Source organism: Canis lupus, chromosome 24 (genome assembly GCF_003254725.2).
Source record: "Canis lupus dingo isolate Sandy chromosome 24, ASM325472v2, whole genome shotgun sequence".
NCBI classification, from domain to species: domain Eukaryota; kingdom Metazoa; phylum Chordata; class Mammalia; order Carnivora; family Canidae; genus Canis; species Canis lupus.
In genome coordinates, this window is record NC_064266.1 from 45,497,105 (window position 1) to 45,508,496 (window position 11,392).

An 11,392-nucleotide genomic window follows, 5' to 3' on the forward strand; every position below is an offset into this window, starting at 1 on the left:
GCCATCTCATGGCCCGCTGCGGTCAGAGCGAAGTGGGACTTCACCTGTCTATGTGTCACCTGGCCCAAGGTCAAGCAAGGTTACTCTCAACCTGGCCCCTTCTTTCTTGAAGTAGCGAGGGGAAACTTCTGGCAAAATGGGGCAGGGGGGTTCTTTTTGTTGTTTTTATCCGAACCAGTAATGCGCACGTGTGGTGAAGCATGACAATTCCCGAGCCCATCTGGGTGGGTCCCCAGGCCGTGTTCCTGACCAACCACCTCGGCTGCTTCTGGACTGAGGTCTCGGCCTGCCCGGGGGCCCCGGGGCCGACACGAGGCGGACACAGAGCTTAAATTGCATGACTTCCCTTCCAGACTCTTCTGAGCGGCTGCCTCCTGAGGGGCCCAGAGCAGCTGGAGCAACCGTGGGGACCAGATGGCTCCGAACAGGTTGCAGGTCTGCAAACATTCCCCCTCCCCTCGGGGCCCGCAGGGTGCCCGGCCCCACTACGGCGGGGCTGGTGCGCGCCACTTGTTTAGGCTGAAGGGGCGTAAGCAGAGACAGTGAGGCCCCCGGGCGAGCCGTGGAGGTGGCTGGCACGTCCTCGTGGTCTGTTGCCCGATGACCCCTCGTTCAAGGGGGACAGGAAAGCAGAACTCAAGCAAGCTGCAGCCTGCCTCCCCCGCCAGGGAGCCACACTACTCACCTGTTGACTCAGGTGAGAAGGGAACCCTTCCTGCTCCCAGCCTCTGGGGTGGGGGAGGTTGTTACTCAGCACTAGTACAGCAGCTGCTGACGGACACAGGCCGGTCTCAGCCTTTTTATCCCGTCGCGTTTTTCCAGGGTAACCCTTTACATTAAAAGCAATTTATATTATTTAAAAAAAAAAAAAGCAATTTAATATTTTCCTGCTACGTTTCAACTTTTGTAACTCTCTCCGCCCTCTGTCACGTTTCTCAACAGATTTCCCCTTTGTGTGCTTTTGTCGTAAGGGCTTACTTCCTCCCCCCCTCAGCACACGCTTTGAACTTAAAAACCCGAAAACCGTGTTATTCGGAACAAAAGAATCTGGAGTGTCACACATTTGTCGGCGCATGGGTTGCTCCTCGTGTTTTGCTTTCATTTCTCAGAACGACTGTTTATGAACGGGGCCCCCGTGTCTTCGAGCGCAGGCTGGTCTCTGGATCCACTCTCCGCGTGAAGTGGGAACCGCCTGACAGCACAGGCGGCACACGGCAGGCGGAGACGACGTCACGGACTGGAGCGTGACTGCCGCGACCCAGACTTTGGCATCCTTCATCCGCTCCTGGAGCCCGGGAGCCCCCGGGAGCCCCCGGGAGCCTTACTGCGGAGCACACGAGGGGCGCCGGAGGGCTGCGGGGTGGGTCCCGGGCCGAGGCCGCGGGGTCAGACACAGCGTGTGAAATCCAAACCTGACGCCGCTCTGCAGCGCCACACACGTGCACGAAGCCGAACGGATTGCTTTTTGGTTTTATTCAGTGGTGTCTTGTGTTGTCCTGCCCCCTCTGTCACCGCACGGGAGGAACAGTATTTCAAAACACAGGTTGGGGGCCCCCGGGTGGCTCAGCGGTTGAGCATCTCCCTTTGGCTCAGAGCGTGACCCTGGGGTCCCGGGATCGAGTCCCGCGTCGGGCTCCCTGCGTGGAGCCTGCTTCTCTCTCTGCCTGTGTCTCTGCCTCTCTCTCTCTCTCTGTCTCTCGTGAATAAATAAATAAAATATTTTAAAATAAAATAAAGTAAAGTAAAACAAAAGCACAGGTTAGCATTTCTCAGGGGACTGGCAGGCTGGGTTGGGGATCTGCGAAAAGCTGGGGAGCAGCTGGCGGACCAACCAGCGGGAATCAGCGCTGCCTAGCCAGCCTCAGCGGACCGCGGTGTGGGATCCAAGTCTGCTCGAGAGCCCCAGCTCTGGCCTTTGACCGACTGCCTCTCAACTTCTCCTTTTGACCTTTGATAAGTCACTTAACTGACTAGAGCCTCAACTTACGCCAAGAAACAAAAGAGTGCATGTTATGGTTTTTTATTCCAATTGAACCACTCAGCACATCCAGGAGGCCAGCAAAGGAGACCCCAGGGAGGGGAGTGGGTGCAGGCTGACACCCGGGCATGAGTGCTCACGAAGTCCACGGACACCCTTATATTCTCAGGGTCACTACATGGTCTTCCAGGCCTCCCCAGGGGGGTAGGGGGGGCAACCGCCCATTTCACAGAAACCAAAACCGAGGCGTAAGGAGTTTCCAAGAAGCTCCAGGTCACCCAGCTGGAAGCAGCAAGGTAACGGTTCAGACCCAGGTGTCCAGACTCAGGCCCTGGGCCCTGCACCCTGGGCCCTGACCAGAGCATCAGCTGACCCTGGAGGACGGTGCGGTGGGGCGAGGGCAGGATGTGACCCCTCCTGGGAGGCTCATTGGCCAAAGAGGGAGGGAACCAGGGAGGCAGTTGTCCTCTTCCCACCCCCCTGGTTGCACTGGGGATCCCCTTCTGCCCCTGGCATCCTTCTTTACCATTTCTAGGGCCCGCGGTGGCTGAGACTGTGGGCCGCCCGCACGGGAGGCCTTGCACTGCCACCCACTCACAGCCACCGTGAGGGAATAATCCTCCCGGCTGTACGCAGAATTCAAGGATGATAATTGGGTCTGCTTCAAAACAGTAATCCCCACAGCCTTAAAACATGCAAAATAAAAATAAATTAATCACCCCCATCAGCATTTCACGGTACGTTTATAATTTTTTATTTAAATGCTTAATATCATAAAACAAGCTTGGCACGCAAGGGAAACTGTTGATTGCATCAGAAGAAATTTCTCTCTTTTAAGTGAAAGTAAATACTAATTAGGGCATCCCCAGAGAGGAAATTAAGATGAAGGAAGCAGGTCCCAAGTTGGCCAAACTGGGCAATTATTCCCTCAAAGGTGGCAACGCGTCATGATAAAGCCTAACGATTCCCGAAGTGATCCGTGGGACTGATTTATGGGCCAAAGCAAACACGTCGTCCCCCAGGAGGCCTGCAGGTTAGAGACGCCTGGGAGTGCGGAGGAGAGAGCAGATGGAGGGAGGCTCCGGGGTCCTCAGGAGCCCAGGAGCCCTTCCTCGGATGCGCCTCCTCCTAACGATGGATTTTCACCTACAGCCCTTCCTCGGACCCCTCCTCGGCCATGCGCTCCACGGGAGGGACAGGCTGCCCACGAAGACCCATTGTTCCGACTCTGAAACGAGAGAAAGGGAAGCAATTAACATCTTGGCAGTGGGCAGACTCAACCACGCGTGACCACTTTTATTTAACTTCTCCCCCAAATGCAAGACTGAAAGACATTTATTAGTTCACACAAAGGGCATCTCTGAACAGCAAACATTCAATTATTTCAATGTTTACTGTTGCGAAAACTGCAAGAGAAAATGTACGTTCAGCAGACACACTCTGAAAGGTCTTCTGAAAATGAGGTTTTTCCACCATTTCGAAGGCACATCCTATAATTTTGTTTGTTAATCACTGCAACTCACTGGATGCAATATTAGATTTTTTTGTTTCTGTTCCTGCAGGCTCCCCCTCCACCCACGCGCCCCCCACCCCGTAGGTCCTGGCCGTCTGGTCTGGGCTGGTGTCTCACAGTCTACGTTGCAATGCCTCACCACCACTGTCCCCAAATTAGGTATCAAAGCACCTCTGGGCAGGATGATGCTCAATGACAAATGGAGTTTGTGGAATATCTTCCAATTCGGAGGCCTTTTCTCCAAGAACACATGATAAAGCAGTTGCCTTAACAGCCGGCTTGGTGGCCTCCTTGTGCTCTCTGCGTCCTCTGCCCCACAACCCGGTGTTCCCACCAACTCACTCAGGGCTGGGCCAGGTGACTCGCTTTGGCCACTGAGATGCCAACAACTGTGATTCAAGCCAAAACTTGAGAAATTTCAAGCATTTCCCTTCACTTTTTGACCCTGGCCACCACCTTGAGCAAATATCCGAGGGTTTCCTACCAGGAAAAAACACGAAAGACTCCTAGGGAGACACTCCTGTCTAGCAGCACTGCCCCCCGCCCCCAAGCATCCCACAGCTGACTACAGACAGGACCCCCCCCCGCCGACAGCTGAGCCTGCCTTGGATCAGCATCACAGCCCAACAACTTACACACTCATAATGCACATTAGTTCCCTCCAGTTCTCAGGAGTTGGGACGGTTTGTTACACGGTGTCAAGGCTGCAGGTAGCTGAGACAAACATAACACATTGACCGATCATCAGGCACATGTGTCAGCTGTGGTGCCTGGTGCTTTACTGGCTCGGCTCTGGTCTGCCCAGTGACGCCAAGATGCAGGTGTCATGACTCATATTTTCATAGACAAGGTACCTTACACAGTAGAGCTCGTGAACAGGAAAAACTGAGTTTGAACCCAGAGCAGCCTGTCCCCCAAGTCCCTCCCCACAGGCCACCAGCCTCCACACAGCCAGGCACTCCCCCTAAGCATAAACGGGTTGGCCAGTCTCCATCCATTCAGCTCCGCAGGCTCTGAACCATGCCTCTGAATCACTGCCACGTCACGCCCTGGAAATGTTCCCTGGAAATGCTCTAGGAACAAAACCACCTTGAGCGTCTAAAAGCAGACATGCGAGCTCGGCTATCGGTAGCGGCCCACCCGTGCTTCATCGTGTCGGCTCATCCTCCCATTATGTCGTGTAATAGGATCTCTCCAAACAGCCCCACGCACCAGATACCAAATCCCCCCACTCATCCTTTGGGATTACAGGATCCCCGACTGTGGGGGAGTGGCTGTCACCCTCCATTGCTAGTCTCCAAGCTGCAGTCACCCGCCTTGGGGCATACACAGAACGTGCCTGGGACGGATCGGATTCATCCAGTTGCTTTTGTTCTGAGTCGCTTCCCAGGCGGAGGCCGGCTACTTTGAGCTGAGCATGAACGTGGCTGCACTTGCCATGTTTCCCGACGGGGGGATGAGCTGGAAGCCATGCCAGGGCCGGCAGCTGGGCAGCCGCTCGGGGACCTTATCGGGCGTGGTAATAGATATGGTAAGTAAATACCTGTTGATGAACGAATAAAAACACGTATGTACGGGGAGATTCTAAGCACACATTTGCGTTTACCAGCGCTTCTCCACGTGGGCCACCTATTAGAGTCATCCGGGGTGTCCAGAAAAATACAAATGACCAGACTCCATCCTGGACCGATTAAGCAGAGGAGCTTTAAGCCCAGCTCTTCCCTGACACCCGTGATGTGATGATGTCATCTCCCCCGGGGAGGTCTTGTATGGAGTCTCCACCGGAGGGTTCACCAAATGTCCTGTGAGTAGAAGTGAAGCCCCAGCCCCACCTGCCAACCACCAAGCTAAGTTCTGTTTTCCCTGCAGCTGTTCACACATATAAGGACGTTAGGGTGACAAATGAGCCGGGATCACTTAGACACGGCTTGAGGAGGGGCCTTCCCAACCCCTGTCGCAGCTGGAGACTGTTCCCCTGCAGGTCACACATTGACTCGGCTTCTCGCCAGCCCCGAAGCACACCTCAAGGGCCTGGCTTGTGCACTCCCAAGCACAGGGGCCACCAGCCCCGCCCAGCCGGCCTCAGCAAGCTTGTAGGACCATTAGTCTCTGAGCAAAGCCACAGCCGGCAGGACACACCCACCCCCGACAGCCCGTAGATTGTGAATGTTGTCCCTTTCAGCCCAGTTAATGAAGCGTCCGCATGATGCCAGCTTTCATCTGTCAGATAAACACCAGCAAGCAGGGTAGAGAGGCCAAGCCAAACTCTTGCTTTGAAGCATGAACTTCATGTAAATCAGGAAACAAGAATTGGTAGCTTTCTCTAGTGCAGACTCAATATGAAATCAGCTGACACTTGGTCCAAGCATCAGGGCCACTTTCATCAAATCAGAGATAGATGCATGGCTGTGCCCCCGACCAAGAGGCCAGAGGCTTCTACAGACATTGGGTGGCTGACCCCACCTGTGCCCAGGCAATCCGGCTGCTTGTCTCCCACACCGTGTGAACCAGCCAACAAGCAGCCATGTTAAACCACTAAAACAGCAATTTCCTGTGTTTCTGCGTAAATAGGAGAAAGGCTAGTCTGTTTTACTGGAAGTATCTTCCTTGGTTGGGTGTCCAGGGACCCAGCTTCTAGGCCCACCTTTGCCATTAACTTCCTCTAGGTCTGTTTGGTCACTGAAAATCCATGTCACGTTAGCTATCTGACCCATTTCCTCTCTGGGAAAAGAGGCATTGGGCTGCCAATCGCCCACATCTCTGAGTATTTACCATTTCGTGGATATAAGCAATTATCAGCGCTGCACAACCCTAGAAGGTACGGACTATCATTACTCCATTTATCAGTTAAGGACACTGGGGGCAGAGGAACGAACCATGCAACGTACAAGTGGAGACTCCAGGTCTGGAAGGATTGCCCAGGACTCCATCATTCCGCCTCCCTCCAAAAGCAGAAGACTCCTTCCAGCCGTAGGGCGCTATGACTCTGCCGTTGACAATCTGTCGTCTTACAACCTGCTCACTGTAGATGGCTCCTCTTCAGTGGCATTTGTACAAAGTAACATCTGAGCTGCCTCCCAGCCCACAAAGGCCTGCCTGTCACCAGACATACATAGAAGGACGGCCACTTGCTTCATTACATCCAAGGTCTTCTTTTTTTTTTTTTTTTCCCAAGGTCTTCTTTATTCCCTGCAAGTTTTTTAATCTCCTCCTGCCAGCTGGATGAGGCCAACTGGCACTTAGCATCTATGTGCTCCTCCTTCTTGAGCCTTCTTGTCCTGCCAAGGTTGACACGCTGAAAACTATGTTTCCCAGAATCCATACTCTAGGGACCTGATGCTCAGGTGGCCTCCAAGGACCCCTTGAGGGTGCAACAGCCCAGAGGAATGAATTCCAGCAATTAAGTAAGCTTGGAAGCAGGTCCTTCCCCAGGTGAGCTTGCAGATGAGACCCAGGCCCTGGCTGGAAACCAAGCCAAGCCCACCAGGATGAACCCCAGATCTACAGGAACTGTGAGCTACTTTGATAAAAGCAGCAACAGGAATGAATTCACCTCGCATCCAGAGTGGCAGATGAGATCCAGTCCTGCCGATTGGACGCTCTCATGGAGATGTGGAAGAAAGAAGGGAGGTTGTCTTCTGGCTTCCCTCGGCTGGCTTCAGCCAGCACCTGTGTCAGGTCACCAGCTTGCCATTGCAGTGATGGTGGCAGTCAGGACATAGTCTGAGTATCCTCTTGGTTACAACAGTGTCAGCAGATTCCTGAGCACCGATGCCCCAACCAAGAGATCACAGTTCCCACGTGTTGTTGGGATCACTAGCCCTGTGGTGGCCTCCCAATTTCCCACCTTCTCGAGGGTAGAAGAAGCGGCAGCTGCCCAGCAGCTCACATCTGCAGAACATGCTATGCTGTCCGTGCAGGCTGGCAGCTCTGCGAATCTCTAGTGCCCACCTCTCCCACCATCCAGAGCTTTCACAAGACCCGCTTCCCCGTGTTAGGTCACTTTATGCTTTCACCACCTTGAGAAGTTTCTGTTTCTTTCCCTGAGCCCTAACAGATCCCCCTGGCATCTGGAGTGTTTCTTGGAAAGTGAAAAGAGCCCTTCAACTTTCTTGCCATGTACCTGAATGCTTCTTCTCCATGTAAATTCAAGATACTGTGACTCTTGGCCATATACGAATTAGACGACATAATCCTACCTCAAGTACATATGGAGCCTTGTAGTTTACCAAGCTGTCCTAGAGAAATAACTTCCTTCACACCTCACAACAGCTCCCTGAGGCGGGTGGACACCCCTCACCTTGCCACATGCTAGAGACGAGGAAACCGACACTCGGAGGCAGCGCACGTGCCAGCCAGAGTCAGAAGTAGCAGAGCCAGGACTCCAGACTCGGCACCAGCATAGCCCTTTCCTCCATATGATGGCATTTCCTATTATTTATTATTCTTGTGACTTGCTGAATTAGGCCACACTTAAAGCATCCAGTTTCTACAAACACGGACTGCAAGGTGAAAATGTCCATTAGATCATTCCCTTAAATCCATTCCCACGGGGCTTGCATGCCTGCCCAGTGAGTAAAACCCTAATGTGCTCATCCATTTGCTAATTTCTGGAACGTGAGTGCCCATTATTGGCAAGTTCAGGGACCATCCAAAGACCTTGACCAGTGGAGAGAATGGGAGTTGAAAGATACCCACACTCTCTTGCTTACCTCCTCTTTGCACAAAAATGTCCGTTAGCTCAGCCTTATGCTTGTGGATCTGTGAGCACCCAGAAGTGCCTGTCCCTGTTTATCCAGATGAATGTTCTTGTCTACTTTGTACCAAGGCTACTGTATCAGTCAGTGACAGCCCTGCCCAAGCTGGGGTACAGATATGAACAGGATCTTTTGGAGGCCATAGAGGTATGTTGCCGTCTTGGCAACAAGAAGGCTTCCCAACGTCATGAAAGGTCAAGGTCAAATGAAAGTAACAAACTCAAACACTGACTCTGGAAGAGAGTTTATTCATAATCCAAGTGTTGTAGAGACCAGAGCTAGGAGCAATGACTGGAAATGTCTGGGAGACCGATATGGGGCACTATTCAGTCCTCTGCAAAGTCCTTACCCTAAAATTAATAAAGCCCCTGTCTCTAGAGGTGACCAGGTCACTCGGACCACCTGATGTCAGCTATGACCTCTATAGGAAGCAGAATCTTAGCATTGATGACATGGGATCCTTCTAAGCCCCCCTTCCTTGACCCTTAGTACCACTTGCAGTCCCAGTGACCACTGATAGAGCAGACTTTCTGGATTAATTGTCCTCGTTTCCACCCATTCCACTGTGGAGGCATACAGCATGATGTACTAAAGCCGAGCTCCTAGGCCACCGACGTCCCCTTACTGCCGATCTGTGCTGGGAGGCAGGTAGGCCCAGAGACATCTTTTCCTTACAACCAGGCAAACGTGAATAGCAAAGATGGGAAAGAGATTCATTTTTAAAGCAAAAGCTACATAGGAACATATCATGAACATTTTGGAAGCCAGTAGAACGTAATTGGGTTTTCTAACCACCTCGCCATCTCATCTGCCTCAGCCTTGGAGGGACAATGCAGATGGATGTGAAATAAAAACCAGCCATGCCCCGGAGCCCAAGCCTAGTGCAAGCAAACAAGCCTAATTACCTGCCGGAGCTAATTGTTCCCATTCGAGCTGGCTTCTGGACCTCTCCACGAAGGCCTTGGGAAGGAGACGCATCAGAGACTCACAGGCCAGAGCCCAGGGAAGCGAGATGCACTCACACAAGCAGTGCACGGGCAAGAAGGCTTTTTAAGTAACTTCTCTTTGAGCTGCTCCAAACGAGGCAGCCAGAGCGAGAGGGCTGCTTCCTCTGAAGGTGCCCGGAACAGCTCAGAATCTCGTTCAAAGTGGCAAGAGGAAAACAGACCTGGATAACATGATGCACACACGCACTTTGATCTCAATCAAGGCGCTCTGCGAGGAGCGCCCTGGTGTCGATGCTCCGAGAAGCTGACACCTGGAAAGACAACCCCTGCCTCAGAAGAGAGTGCCCCCGCCTCTCCTCCTCCCTGCAGATGCTGCAGAGAACTGGTGTCTAAGGGGCCACATCTACACATCGGCAGCGTCCATGGGTCACAGTCTGTATCCCCAAGGGACACCTTGAATTGTGACAGCTCCTCTTAGCAACGTGAGCCGGCCTCCCTCCTCTCGCTCCCTGCCACTCTCCCCGGTTCCGGTCTCCAGGAGATCTCACTCTGTCTGGGGAGAGCTGCGCTCAGCAGGGTTTGGAATCTCTGAGGCATAGGATGCTGGATGAAAGGAAATGGGTCCCAGCTGCACAGCAAAGCTCCCCAAGTCAGCGCTGGTGATTCTCTTTCCCCACACTCACCTCCAACTTAGCAGCCAATCTGGTCAGCACTGTCTGTGAAGTATATGGAGAATTCAAGCTTTTCACCTCACTTGCACCATTACTTCCTGGGCCCAGGCACCCAACACCCTTGGCCAAGCCAACTACAGTCAGGGTTACAGAAAGTCTTTCATGGGCTCTAATCAATCATGCATGCCTTTATGAGCATTCCATTATATCTATCTATCTATCTATCTATCTATCTATCTATCTATTGATCGATCGATCTATCCATCCATCCATGTGTATCATCTGTCTATCCATCTAGCCATTTACCATTCATCCACCATCCATCCATCTATCCATCCACCATCCATCCATCTATCCATCCACCATCCATCCATCTATCCATCCACCGTCCATCCATCTATCCATCCACTCATCCATCCATCTGTATCATCTATCTAATCTACCTACCTACCTACCTCCCCATTCAACCACTCCCCTTCCTAAGATCAGTTGATCATCTACGTAAGTATCTATCTATAAAAACAGTTGTTAAAAATTTTACATATATAGATACATATCATAACCTATATCAAATATGTAACACTCATTAAAATATTTTATATATGACATATTTTATATATCACAAAAACTCAGTCATTAAAATTGTACATATGTGTGTGTGTGTGTGTGTGTGTGTATGTGTGTGTATGTCTTGTGTTGGTATAAAGACAAAACTGTTGGCATAAAGAAAGAATAATGGGGGCACCTGGGTGGCTCAATTGGTTCAGCATCCAACTCTTGATTTCAGCTCAGGTCATGATCTCAGGGTCATGAGATCGAATCCTGAGTCAGGCTGAGCTCAGCAGGGAGTCTGCTCCTCTCCCTCTCCCTCTGCTCCTCCCCCTGCTCACACTGTCTCTGTCTCTCTCTTAAAGGAAGGAAGGAAGGAAGGGAGGGAGGGAAATAAAGAGAAGCAGTCCCTCAACTCCCTGAAACTGATGCCAGGGCTGAACAGGAGGCAGATCCCAGCTCCCAGGACGTAAGTGTGCAGAGATGTTCAGGACAGAACCACGGCGCTGAGACGGGACAAGCGGGTGTGAGGAAACCTAACCAATTGATTGACTCTGCAGGGAGATTTAGCTGGGTCAAGGTTCCCAGGGGTGGGTTCTCTGCCAGCCTTGGATCGGGGTTTTAGGTCCACTCTGCACGAGTGCCTCTGGGGAGTCCCAGGGCAGGACTTCTCCTTGGCTTCTGGTGACCAGGCTGGGCCCCGCACAGCTTTCCCAGCGCACAGGCACATTGCCCTCATTCTGCAGCAAAAACGTCAGCTCCCCACTGTGCTGTGGCCGCGGGCCAGGACACCTCGTTCCCTTCCTTATGTTTAACCCAGTGGCTTCCCCGCCCCGTGCATCACACCTGCTGCTGGCCGTGGAGCAGGTGACATCACGTGGCACTTTGGGGCAGGCACGGCCGCCGCCCTGCCGGGAGGGTCTTCCCGCCAGCCACTCCTGGATGCTCGGCGCTCTGGACCTCTTGGTTGCTTGGTA

General features: G+C 52.5%; 1 long non-coding RNA gene across 1 annotated transcript; it reads right to left on the reverse strand.

Moving 5' to 3' along the window:
- Positions 1-2,708: 2,708 nt before the first annotated feature.
- Positions 2,709-6,825, reverse strand: LOC112674215 (uncharacterized). The gene is made up of 2 exons (XR_003145331.3): positions 6,380-6,825; positions 2,709-3,206 (listed from the first exon to the last, which is right to left on the reverse strand). It is a non-coding gene; the product is annotated as an uncharacterized LOC112674215 (long non-coding RNA).
- Between the last annotated feature and the right edge of the window lie 4,567 nt (positions 6,826-11,392).